Source organism: Kryptolebias marmoratus, linkage group LG4, assembly GCF_001649575.2.
Source record: "Kryptolebias marmoratus isolate JLee-2015 linkage group LG4, ASM164957v2, whole genome shotgun sequence".
NCBI lineage: Eukaryota > Metazoa > Chordata > Actinopteri > Cyprinodontiformes > Rivulidae > Kryptolebias > Kryptolebias marmoratus.
This window is the reverse complement of record NC_051433.1, coordinates 1,065,776-1,077,683: the sequence shown is the minus strand read 5'-3', so window position 1 is coordinate 1,077,683 and position 11,908 is coordinate 1,065,776. Positions and strand designations below refer to the sequence as shown.

Genomic DNA, 11,908 nt, shown 5'->3' with positions numbered 1-11,908 from the left:
GCTCAGGAAGAAGATATTCTAATAAATAACTGTGTTGGTTCGCCTGTGGCTGAATCAAACCTCATGAATATGAATCAGTCGGAGTTTGTTCTCTTTAACAAAGTGAGTCACTTATTCTCCTCTTCATGCAGCTGGCAGGACTTCCTGAGGTTCTGATGAAGCTCTGAGATCAGTGCTCCTGGTGCCACCACAGCTGCTTCCGCTCAGACCGGAGCAGGCCGGTTCTGATCCGGTTCAGAGCCCTGCGCTCGCTGTGGTGGTCATTCTGACCCGGAAGAACCAGAAGGTCAGGACTTTCCTTAGTTTTGTTCCAGTCGCAGCCCAGAGCGACCTTCAGGGTTTTAAAGCCATAAACGTTAAGAAAAGGTGATTTTATTTAGTTTATTTTAGCCCTTCTCTTTGATGTGGCATCAAAGCGTAAAAACTGAAATTTAAATTGAAGTTTATTATTTTATTTTCCAGCTGGAATAAAAGATTCCACATCAGCAGGAAAAAGTCACATTTTTAGACTTTAAAGTAATAAAATCAGTTGAAAGTTTTGACATTTAACGTTAGTTTTTACAGCAAGCTGAACGAGCGCCCCCTGGTGGCCGGCTGCTCTAAGCTCCACCCCCTCCATGTAAACAAATGGGACATTTACGCCTCAGATTCGTGTTTCTTCTTACCGTTTGTACAAGTATTCATTTCCCATCACGTTTCGCTGTAATTCGTTATTTGATGCTTCAAAATGGCCGTCACCGTTTGGACCTGCAGGCGGATCTTTCTGTCCCCAAAGCAGACACAAATGAGACATCATGGCTCCGCTTTGGGACAACAGGAGGATCTCTGTCCATCATTGAGGGCCTGACATGTTGAAACAATCCTGAGCAGGAACTTTAATAATGTGAGAGAAATCGACAGCAGGAGAAAGTCTGGAGGACTCTGACCTTCTGTGGGTGATGGTGCTGCCGGGATCAATAACGCCCAGAGGACCCGGCTGCAGCTCAGCTCTCCATGTGTCTGTGTGGGTTCTCTCATGGCTCCATTCACACAAACAGGAAGATTACAGCCGGAGCGACCCCTGCAGGTGAAGATCCCTCCTTCAGTTTGTTTTAATGTATATTCTGCAGAACTTTTAATAAGAAACCAGTCCTTCAGTTTGCTCTGTGAAGATGTGACTATCACAGCTCCAGGGGTTTTATTCAGATAAAAATATAAACATCTACATGTTGTAAGATCAACACAACGGCTTTGAATTCAACTGTCTTCTTATTTCTATATTTATTCATGAAACGATGTGTAGAGGTCACAGGAAAAAGTAAAAATAGCCCAGAAACGCCTGTGAGGAAGAAAAGAAACAAACCTTAAAATAAATCTGATGATCTGAAGACCTGAATGTTTCTAACGAATAAGCAGCAGCAGACATCCTGAGAGGTGTTAATAAAACCTCCGGCTCTGGTTAAAACCTGACCTGAACCCGAGTCCGGCGGCCTCCTCCTGACTGCAGCACGACGCCACGCTTTCAGACACGTGGAGGAAGATTTTCAGGAAGCTGCGAGACGTTTTCTCACCCTCCCAGAAACACGATGAAGGTGTTGACATCATGGAGCCTCTGACCTCCATCACACTGAAACATGCTGCAGTGCATGCTGGGTAACCAGACGTCCTGTGGTTCCTCCGAGTCACTGCTGGTGTCGTTCCGCCCTGGCGTCGTGCTAACACACACCTGGATGTTTTCCAGAGGAGTCCCACCGATGCTGATCAGGTAATCAATACATCTGTGACAGGTTGACATTTAAAGAATAAAAACGTGTTTGTTTCCTCTGAGTGAGCTGCGGTATTAAAGCACTCAGCAGCAGAACATTAACCAGCAGAAAGCAGATCAATTATCCTTAATGTGAAACCACTCTGACCCGAGAAGAGGGAATGCTTTAACACAAAACATTTAAATGTTCATTTGATCTGTTTAAACCAGAGCATGAAAGAGGAAATCTCCAAACGAAGCCCAAACTGACTTTAAAATCCCTGCTTTTAAAGGCTGCAGGTTCGGTTTCTGTAACCTCACAGAGCCCCTCAGTTAGCTGCAGGTTTCTTCCCAGCATGCAGCAGGTGAAGCTGAAACATTACCACCGAGCTGCTGTAAACATGATCGCAGTAATGGGCTCATTAAAAACTTAAAAAAGGATCGTTCAGTCCCTAAATGTCAGCAGGAAATGTCACCTCAGACCAGGAACAGCAGCACGCCTCACTCAGGAGCTCTAATTAGTTTTAATTGACTGCAGCTCAGTTTGTTTAAAAGAAGCTGAAACAGCTGAAGCAGCTGAAACAGCCGACGGACGGCTGATGGCTGCCGTCCATCTTAATAAGCTTCACAGGTCGGAGCAACATGGCCGCCTGACCACAGCTTTAATTCAACAACAAACTTCTCAGAGTTCCTCTCAGTGAAACCAAACTTCAGCAGCAGAGCTGAGGAACTTTGCACCTTCTGATAAAATACAGCATCTATAAAAGATCAAATAAAACTAAAGTCCAACCAGGTGGTTTTTACCTGCTTCCAACTAAACCAGCCAATCAAAATCTTTCTTTACAAACCCTGGTGGAAACAGGTAATAAACCACATGTTCCTGCCTCTCAGGCTGCAGGAACCGTCTCACTGTCTGAGGTTCTTCACCTGCTGGTTCCGGGAACCTTCACAGTCCTTGTTCTCTTCAATCAAACTTTATTTAAAAAGCACTTTTCTGACAGAAGAAGCTCAAAGATACAAATTAAATTACATATAATTCTAAATGTTGACAGTTATGTCAAATAAGTCACTGAAGAAATAAAAAACTAACTAGCTGTGGTCTTTGAGGGTTTTCGCAGCTCCTGCGTGAATGAGTTATTTCTTGGCTCGATGAGGGGGTGATTGGTCCAACACCACAGGCCTGATGGTTCATGTGCACACATGGAGGAAATCCTGCTTTATTTTACTGTTAATTAACCCGTTAGCATTTAGCATGCTAACAAACAGCCTTCAAGATGGATTAACCAGATTAACCAGCAGCTGCAGAAGTGAAGAAACAACAGAAATACAGTTTAAAACAAATACTTCAGTAAACGTAACTCCTGATTTCTACAGAACTGGTTTTATTTTTATTATTTAAAGACATTACCTCCTGAGAGGCTGAACCCACAGGTTTGATCCGGTTAACCTGGTGCTGAGATTCCAGATGTTCTGGTTTCAGATGAACCAGATGTTCTCTTCTCACAGCTGTGAAACACAGGACAGACACACAACATGAGAACTGCAGAAAGAAGCTCATTAATGACACAAAGTTTCAGGCTGCAGATTTATTTCTCTTGTTCCTTCTTCTGATAAAAGATCTTAAACCTGAGTTTGACTCTTAAATCCAATTAGTGCTAATTGCTTCTTAACGAGGGTTCCCCTAACGAGCCCGGGATCAGAGCAGCTGAGGTCCGGTTTATTCTCTCAGCTAATTGTGAGGTTAACGATGAGCCCAGGTTAAATCTCGCTCTGGGACACAGCTCCTGATGCTCTCCGTGGTACATTTTGTTCTCTCGCTCTGGTGCCGCCATCCCTCACTGGGTCGACAGTCCGATTGGAAATCCATGCAGCCGAAGCCGAAGCCTCTTCCCCTGCGGGTGCATGCTCATTGATTAACTGTCAGGGAGGAAGAGGAGGGAGAGGAGGGTGAAAGAGCATGGCAGTCTGAAAGACAACAGCGAGCAGGACGGAGAAGAAAGACTGAAACAGATAACCTCCATTATTTCTGTTTGATCACGTCGAGATTTAAACTGACGGGTTTCAAATATTATTAGTCACAAAAACTTTAAGTTAATAAACTGAATTTGAGGCTTTAAGCTCTTATTTGTTGTTGTTTAGAAACAAACCATCAGTTTTCTGGTTTTACATCAGTTAAAATGTTTCTTATTTCTCTGAGCTGCTGCAGATTCATCTTCAGGTGAACCGTTACCAGTTTGGACTGATCTGTGGGACAGAAATACGACACGTTTACGTTCAGAGCGGAGGAAAACATCTCATTGTCCCAAATACGTCTCAGATTGATCCCAGGTTATTCTCTTCTTTTGTCACTGAACAAACTCGTCCCTAGATATGAGCGGGTGAACGGTTGTTTGTCTCGTTTGTCTCTATGTGTCCCTGCGATGGACTGGAGACCTGTCCAAGGTGTCCCCCGTGTCTCACACAGTGACTGCTGGAGACAGACACCAGAAGACAGAAGTGGGTAAAGGAAATGGTTGGATGGATGGACGGACGTCTTCAGGATGACTCTCAGCTACTACCTCATCAGGTTTCAGCTCAGTATCTGTAAAAGTGTCTGAATTACAGACACTTCTGCGTTTGCTAAAACTGACTAGTTGTGGCGACCATCTTGAGTCGGGTTGCAGACCTTTATCCAGTGAGGACTTCCTGAAAGTTTCATTAAAATCCCGACTTTGTGGATCTTTGAGAGGAAACTCAGAGGAAATGTAAATGTCAAACCTTAATGAGATTAGGTGAAGCATCGGAACGCCGGGCTACAGATTCCCTCTGATGTTTCCAACCATCAGATCTGAGCTCTAATGATCCTCTCTGGATGGAGGAAAGAGAGACTAAAGACAGATCAAGGCAGCTGCAGGGCGAGAGAAGACAGAAGTGCCCTTTCAGACATTCTGGATGTCATCTTTTTATATTCCTGTGAATGAATTAAAGTTTAAACTCCAGATCTCAGATCTCAGCACGTTTTAACGAAGCTCAAGTTTTTCATTCAGAGAGAAATTAAACATCTGATCTGAACAAAAAAACCAGCTCTGCTGTTTTAATTAGTCTGAGGAATCTTAGAATTAGGGACACATCTTTAGTTTAATGAGGAGGGACTCAAACTTTCGTTTGTGGGGGAGGATTCATGGAGGTCAGAAGTTTCTGGTTTAATTGTTAAAGATTCATGATTAAAATGTTTAACATCACCATCCCTGCCTCCATCATTCAGCTTTTAAACTGATCCAGGTCCTCATTTATCTGAACATTAAAAAAAAAAAAAAAAAAAAAATCACTGAATATGTTGATCTTTATGCCTCATTTCTCCCTCTTCTTGTGACGTTACGTCACTCCAAGGCAGGAAAACAAACAAACAACAAAACAGAAACAGACTCAAAGAAAGTTTTAAAGAAGATGTGATTTCTTAATCCTGAATCTTCCCTAAATACCTGAAATAATCCTTACTTCATTAAACACAGTAAAAAAAAATGGATCATTTTATGAAGTGCTTTTTGTTTCTGCTCCATGTAACCTAGGTTCAAAGTGAATGCTTATCACCCACCAAGCACCCCAAAGGTTTAAAGATGTTCTGTCCCAACATGATCATCATATGATGTTCCTGCAGGAACCATGGATGGATGGATGGATCGTTGGTTGTGTAACACGGGCGGGAAAGACCCAGATTGTGACAGAGGACGTGGCCCTAAAGCCAACTGTAGGCCTCTCAGTTAACAGCCAATGACCTAGGGTTTCCCAATTAAAAGTACGAAGGTAAGTCTGGCTTAAAATAATGAAACAGAAATATTATACAAAAATTTATTTTATTTACAATATTAAAAATAAACTTTATTATTCTTAATTTACCATCCAATAAGGCATAAAAATCCAAGACACACTAGAAGCAAGCTGAGACTTAAACAAAAACAACTGCAAACCTGATTAGTAGCAACACAACCTAATAACACACAATAATGTTAAAAGAAAAATAAGTCTCACATTGCGTCAACCCAGCCTTATGAAGCTGTGCCCAATCAGCTAATTCCCAAAATAAAGTTAAGAAAAACGTTCTGGTAGTTCTGTAGTGCCTGTGCTCCAATTCCAGAGCATTTAAGATTTCACAAGCATAATGCACCAAGGTGAGAGCACAATAGGCAACAGCAGCATATCTGAAATACCAGAAATGACAATAAAATGTCCATCCACAATAAAGCCAAATAAGGTCAAATGAAAAACTCGTACCTTAAGCAGCCACCCACGCAGGAATCATCAGACGCTGCAGTGAAAACCCACCAACAGGCTCCCAGCAGCACAAAGTTGTTGGTCCAACTCTGGAGCAGCAGGCCGACGAGCACGAGACCAGCACCCATCCAACATGGACCTGAACACAACATGGACCAACCCTGTCAGCTTGGCAGGCACACCTGGTGCCTATATACACTAATTAGTCCGGCAACGCTGTAAACAGGAAGTGAAGGTGGGGAAACGGGGCCTAGATGCGTTCAAAGACCCAACACGGGTGGGAATTTACAGCTTCTTCGTGTAAACACAATTTCTACTAAATTCCCACCCGGTTACAGTTGGATGGATGGATGGATGGATGGATGGTTGGAAGGATTGTTGGATGCATGGTTGGATGTGTGGTTGGATGCATGGTTGGATGGATGATTGGATNGTTGGTTGGTTGGATGTATGGTTGGATGGATGGATGGATGGATGGATGGTTGGAAGGATTGTTGGATGCATGGTTGGATGTGTGGTTGGATGCATGGTTGGATGGATGATTGGATTGTTAGTTGGATGGTCGGTTGGTTGGTTGGTTGGTTGGATGTATGGTTGGATGGATGGATGGATGGATGGATGGTTGGAAGGATTGTTGGATGCATGGTTGGATGTGTGGTTGGATGCATGGTTGGATGGATGATTGGATTGTTAGTTGGATGGTCGGTTGGTTGGTTGGTTGGTTGGATGTATGGTTGGATGGATGGATGGATGGATGGATGGTTGGAAGGATTGTTGGATGCATGGTTGGATGTGTGGTTGGATGCATGGTTGGATGGATGATTGGATTGTTAGTTGGATGGTCGGTTGGTTGGTTGGTTGGTTGGATGTATGGTTGGATGGTTGGTTGGATGGATGATTGGGTGGGTGGTTGGATGTATAGATGTATGGTTGGATGTATGGTTGGATGCATCCCTCATGTATTCACCTGCTTCCTGTAATAAAAACGTTTTTTCATGAACTCATCATTTTCTGCTTGAAGCTGTTTAATGAAATAAAATCAGATTTTTTTTTCACTGTTTTTACATCTCGAAGGTTTAAATGTATAAAATTCTTCTTATTTCTAAACTCAAATAATTAGAGCCAAATAAAAATCACAGAACCGCTGAAACTCTTTTTTCCTGCAGTGAAACGGGCCCTGAACGCCTCTGATAAATCAGCTTCAGGAAGCTGCTGACGGATCTGCAGCTGAGGAGCAGATCTCTGAGGAACGCAGGCATTTATAATTAAACGCTGCAGCTGATCAATAATGGATGATCAGGAATGAAGGTTGTTTCTTCTCACGTAAAACAAAAAGCAGGAAAACAGACGACAGCTGGAGACGAAACTTCCAGTCAGTCTGCTGTTGGTTTCAAGTAAAAATATAAGCAATTATTTCTGCAGAACTCAGGATTTCCTCTGAAAGAAGATAAAAATTAACCTTCATTTTTACAAATGAACTTTAGTCAACATCTGATGTATTTTTTATCAGCTGTTCCTGATGGAGACGCTCGTTTTGATGGATTTTGTGATTTAAATAGAGCTAAAACTTAAATACGGTGCTTTTCAGTGTTCTGTGTTTCAGGACATTTATTTATTTATTGACATGGATTAAAAGAGGAACAGATCAATCCTAACGGATGAAATGGACTCTCGGTCTGTATAATCTGTAGAATAATCCTGCTGGATTATTGGCTGCTGAGTTACCTTCATGTGTTCTTCATGAAGAACTCCTGAATAGATCCGGGACCTGACAGAAAGTAAAACAGGGTTTAAATTCTGCTTTTATTCGTTCCTCTCCACCTGCAGCGGATCGTTTTAATCCCCTTGGTGCGAGAGCTACAGATGCAAACACAGAAGCATCAGTTCTTCCCTCTCAGGTCTGAAAAACCTCCTGCTGTCCATGAATCTGCAGGTTTGGTCTGAAGGAAGTCGCTGCTGCTGCTGCGTCTCTATAACAGTTAAGGATTTTAATCTGATTAGAACAGGCTCTAAAAATGATGCATCACTTTCAGAAAACAAAACAAGTATTAACTTCTGGGCTTAATGTGGACGGAATGGATTCTGTTTTCTCACAGATTTATTTAGAAAACCTCAGGAAAACACATTGATTACCTGAAGTATTTATGCCTCCATCTGTTATCTTAATGGGAACTTCCCGGTCGAATAAAGACGTATAAATAAATGAAAATAACAGTTTTTTTACCAGCTGACCTGAGGATGTTTCAGACGACCTGTGGTCTCAGACTAGAAGGATTCAGGTTCTCCTGTTCCTGGTCTTTGCCTCCTGATGGAGGGTTTCATAGTTTAAAAGTTGAAAAGTTTTCCTTCAGCTCTGCTTGTCGAAGGAGAACAGAACCGTGTTATAACTCGTAACAGACTGATGAAGGCTCTCCTATCTGAGAAGAGTTTTAGATTATCAGTCCGACAAAAGCTTACATTTGTATTGTTTCTGTCTCAGACAGATGTCTGATGACGCCAGCTGAAGGGAAGTCAGTCAGTTGCACAAACGGGCCGAGGATCGTCTTTACAGCCGTCAGGGGAGGAGTTTGGTGGAACAGACGCGAGGTCGCTGGACAAACTGGAAACAACAGGGAGGAGCAGAAACACCAACCCAGCTGGATTCTTCTGCAGAAACATCGAGACGAACCGAAGGAGGCCGATCTCCAAACTGACTCTGAGGCTCCCGGGCTGCAGGAGCGACTCTGTGTCCTTTCTGTTGAGAAGCTGACCGGCAGCCATCGCCTCTGACGTTTTGTTTTGTGTTGAAATGAGTTTTTAAACTGTTTATCAAAAACAGTGAAAGATAACGAGGCAGCAGATATTCTTACTCTGGATCACAGATCGTTTGTTTTTCAGTCACTGAACGGCTGCAGATGAAACTAAAATAAAACAGGAGCGTTGTGTCACACATCACCTGATCTGTGACAGCAGGAGGCTGAGGGCCGCTGAATGGCTGAATGCATGTCACCCGCCACCTTTGACGTTCACTCAGGAGCTGTAAAGTTTCTGTCTGGATTCAGTAGAAATATTTATCAAAGATCTGACCCTCACTGAGCTCACCTCTTATTATTTCCTGAGAAGTTGATTTTTTATTTCTCCAACAGGAAGTGGACAGGTAGGAAACAGCTGGGTGGGTCACTGCTGTCTGCTGCAGGTAAGATACTGTCTAAAAGCCAGACTAACCACCCCTTTAATAAAACAGCTCTGCACTGCAGAGATTCTGTAAAAGCCTTAAATCGTCAGAAGTAAATGTACATTTTTACCTCATTATAGATGCATGGCTCTGTGAAAATGCAAATGACTTCTCCCTTTTATCCTCACCTTCGCCTCCTTTGAGATTTGGAAGTAATTCAGCTTTACATTTTGAATCAGGGACTGATTCTGAGGAAGAGGAGTAAAATCATCTCTCTCTGTGATATTAGCAGCAGCAGATGAAATCAGCTGGATGCGATCAAACAGATAATTATGACTTAAACGTCCCTCAGGGCAGCAGGAAGCAGAAACTGAAGATGTTTTATTTCCTCTGAATATTTGACTCAATAAAGCCACTGGAGTGATTAAAGCACTGATGTTTGTTTGCATCATCACCCATCAGCATCCAATCAGCGCGCAGCGGAGGGGATTCCTGCTGCAGTACTTATTTATGTCTCCATTGCAGCATCCAGCTTCAGCGAAGTGCTGCAGTCACTTTTTACCCTCCCACACGGTCCCCGGTCTGTCAGAGCTCAGAGTCATGTGCAGAAGGAACACAGCTCACCCAGAACCTCCTCTGACTTCATCACCAGAGCAGCTTTCCTTCAAGAAATGCATATCACCCGCCACCCTGCACGCCAAAGCTTTAAAAACGGATCTCATGCATGTTGGGAATGACTCTCAGCTACTACCACTCCAAACTGTAGCTCCATATCTCTAACATGGACTGAGTTAGAGCCGCGTTTGTGTTCTCTGAGTTGTGTCGACTAAAACCAGGAAGCTGAACGTCGTGACTGAGGGGCAGCAGGCGCAGGACGTAAAAAATGAAGAATAAAAACGATCCAAAACAGAACAAGACAGGAAAGAAAATGAAGTTTAAAATCCAGCCAGGACTGGAGATACCTGCTCAGGTGTTTTTAAAGTGCAGCTGCTGCCGTCTGTCTGTGATTTATCTAAACCAGGAGGTTCCTGTCAGAACTAACAGCCACAGGTTCAGGTTCCACAGGGAGGAGCGATTACTGAGTGAGTGCAGGTGAGGTGAACCAGGACAGAACCTGAACCAGAACTCCTCTGTCTGAGAGGAAACAGAACCTCAGAGTTATAAATGTTCCACGTCTCAGGACCAACCTTCAGCTCCTCTGAGCTGCTGGGAGAACTGATGTGAATTATATATAAGTCCTATAATGAAAGGCCTTATAGGCATGTTTATTTAAAGCAGAGCTGCAGAGAGAGAAAACACTCAACCTGCAGACGTTTACCTGCATCACTGGATTTAATTCACTTGCATGACGCTTTAATTCACCAGTGAAGCTTTAATTCACCTGAATGAAGATTTAATTCACCTGTGAAGGTCTTCCTGGTTGACCTGGAGCGTTCAGCACCACCTGTATCAGTCCACCGCTGAAAGTAGTCCCCCAGGAAGCCAGTTCCTCCCAGAGATGAGGGTGAAATTCTTCTTCTGAGAAGATTTGCTGCAGGAAGCGACCGAGCCTCCTGAATAAATAAATCTGAACATATATGAGGAGCTTTTTAAGATTCATGTCGGCAGAAGAAGTCAGCGAGCTGCAGGCTGAGCGCCACAGACGGTGAGTCATGAAGTATTCAGACAGTTTGGTTTCCATCAAACAGGAAGCAAACCTGAGCTGAGATTCTTCCTAAAAAGCTGCAAAGTGAAATAAAAAGCTGCAGTTTTTATGAACAGCCTTGAAGGAATAAAGCTTCATGAAGCAGCAGAAATATTTATGAAAACTGCAAATAAACTTTGAGCAGAGAAACTCTGAGGACATCTGGGAAGGAGGAAATAAACCAGCTGAATTTAATAACCAACAGGTGATTCCATTTCTTTCTGTTTCTCTGCTGCTCATCTTATCCAATCAGGTCCAGGAGAACATCCTGCAGACAGAAAAACTGCATCATGAGGATTCACGCTGAAGCAGGATTGTCAGACAGCGGCCGTGTTCTGATTGTGAGCTCATCAGCAGGGCGTTGGGAGCCCTCGGGTCAGTATTTGTTCTGGAAAAGGCTGATTCAGACTGCTGTGGAAACTGAAAGCTCAGCTGACGGCCTCCTGGACGGCAGCTGCTGCTCAGATGTTTCTTGTAATTATTGGATTATTGAAGAGGAGACAAGCTGGTGGCCAATCTGAGCCCTTCATGATGGCCGTCACAAACATCGATACTCTCCTCCTCCTCCTCCTCCTCCTCCTCAGACTGCTGAGTGGAGGAGGCAGAGCTGCTGGGAATCCCACAGTCTCCTGTTATATAACCGGCTCTGTGCTGCAGTCATGCTTTTCACGCTGTGACACTGATTAACTGGTGGCTGTTCCTCTAAATCTGGCAGCTCAGCCTCCACATGGAAAAAACGAATCATTTTCCATCGACACAAAGATACGATCGGACTTCCTTCTAACACCCAGTTTCAGAGGGAAACCAACCTGTGAGCAAAGAGACAGATATGTGTCTGAAAGAGTCCCGCCTCCTTCCTGCCACAGGTAACACCTGGACTTCAGGTGGGACTGGGTGATAATTTCCTGCTTTATTTAAAGAGCCGTACTCCACAAACCGCAACTCCTGTGGTTCTGAGTCAAACAGAGACAGCTGGAGGAACACAGACAGATCAGGTCCTGTTGGAGCTCTAATCCCTGGTCCTGTTGGAGCTCTAAACCTGGTCCTGTTGGAGCTCTAAACCTGGTCCTGTTGGAGCTCTAAACCCGGTCCTGTT

General features: G+C 43.6%; 1 long non-coding RNA gene across 6 annotated transcripts; it reads right to left on the bottom strand.

The window, feature by feature from the left end:
* Positions 1-1,132: 1,132 nt before the first annotated feature.
* LOC112450097 lies at positions 1,133-6,173 on the bottom strand. Of its 6 annotated transcripts, XR_003038658.2 has the most exons (7): positions 5,975-6,173; positions 4,481-4,610; positions 3,350-3,640; positions 3,132-3,229; positions 2,814-3,022; positions 1,451-1,757; positions 1,133-1,318 (listed from the first exon to the last, which is right to left on the bottom strand). It is a non-coding gene; the product is annotated as an uncharacterized LOC112450097 (long non-coding RNA). The 6 variants fall into 6 exon arrangements; XR_005233033.1 differs by having other exon boundaries at positions 3,350-4,610; XR_003038657.2 differs by lacking the exon at positions 3,350-3,640.
* Between the last annotated feature and the right edge of the window lie 5,735 nt (positions 6,174-11,908).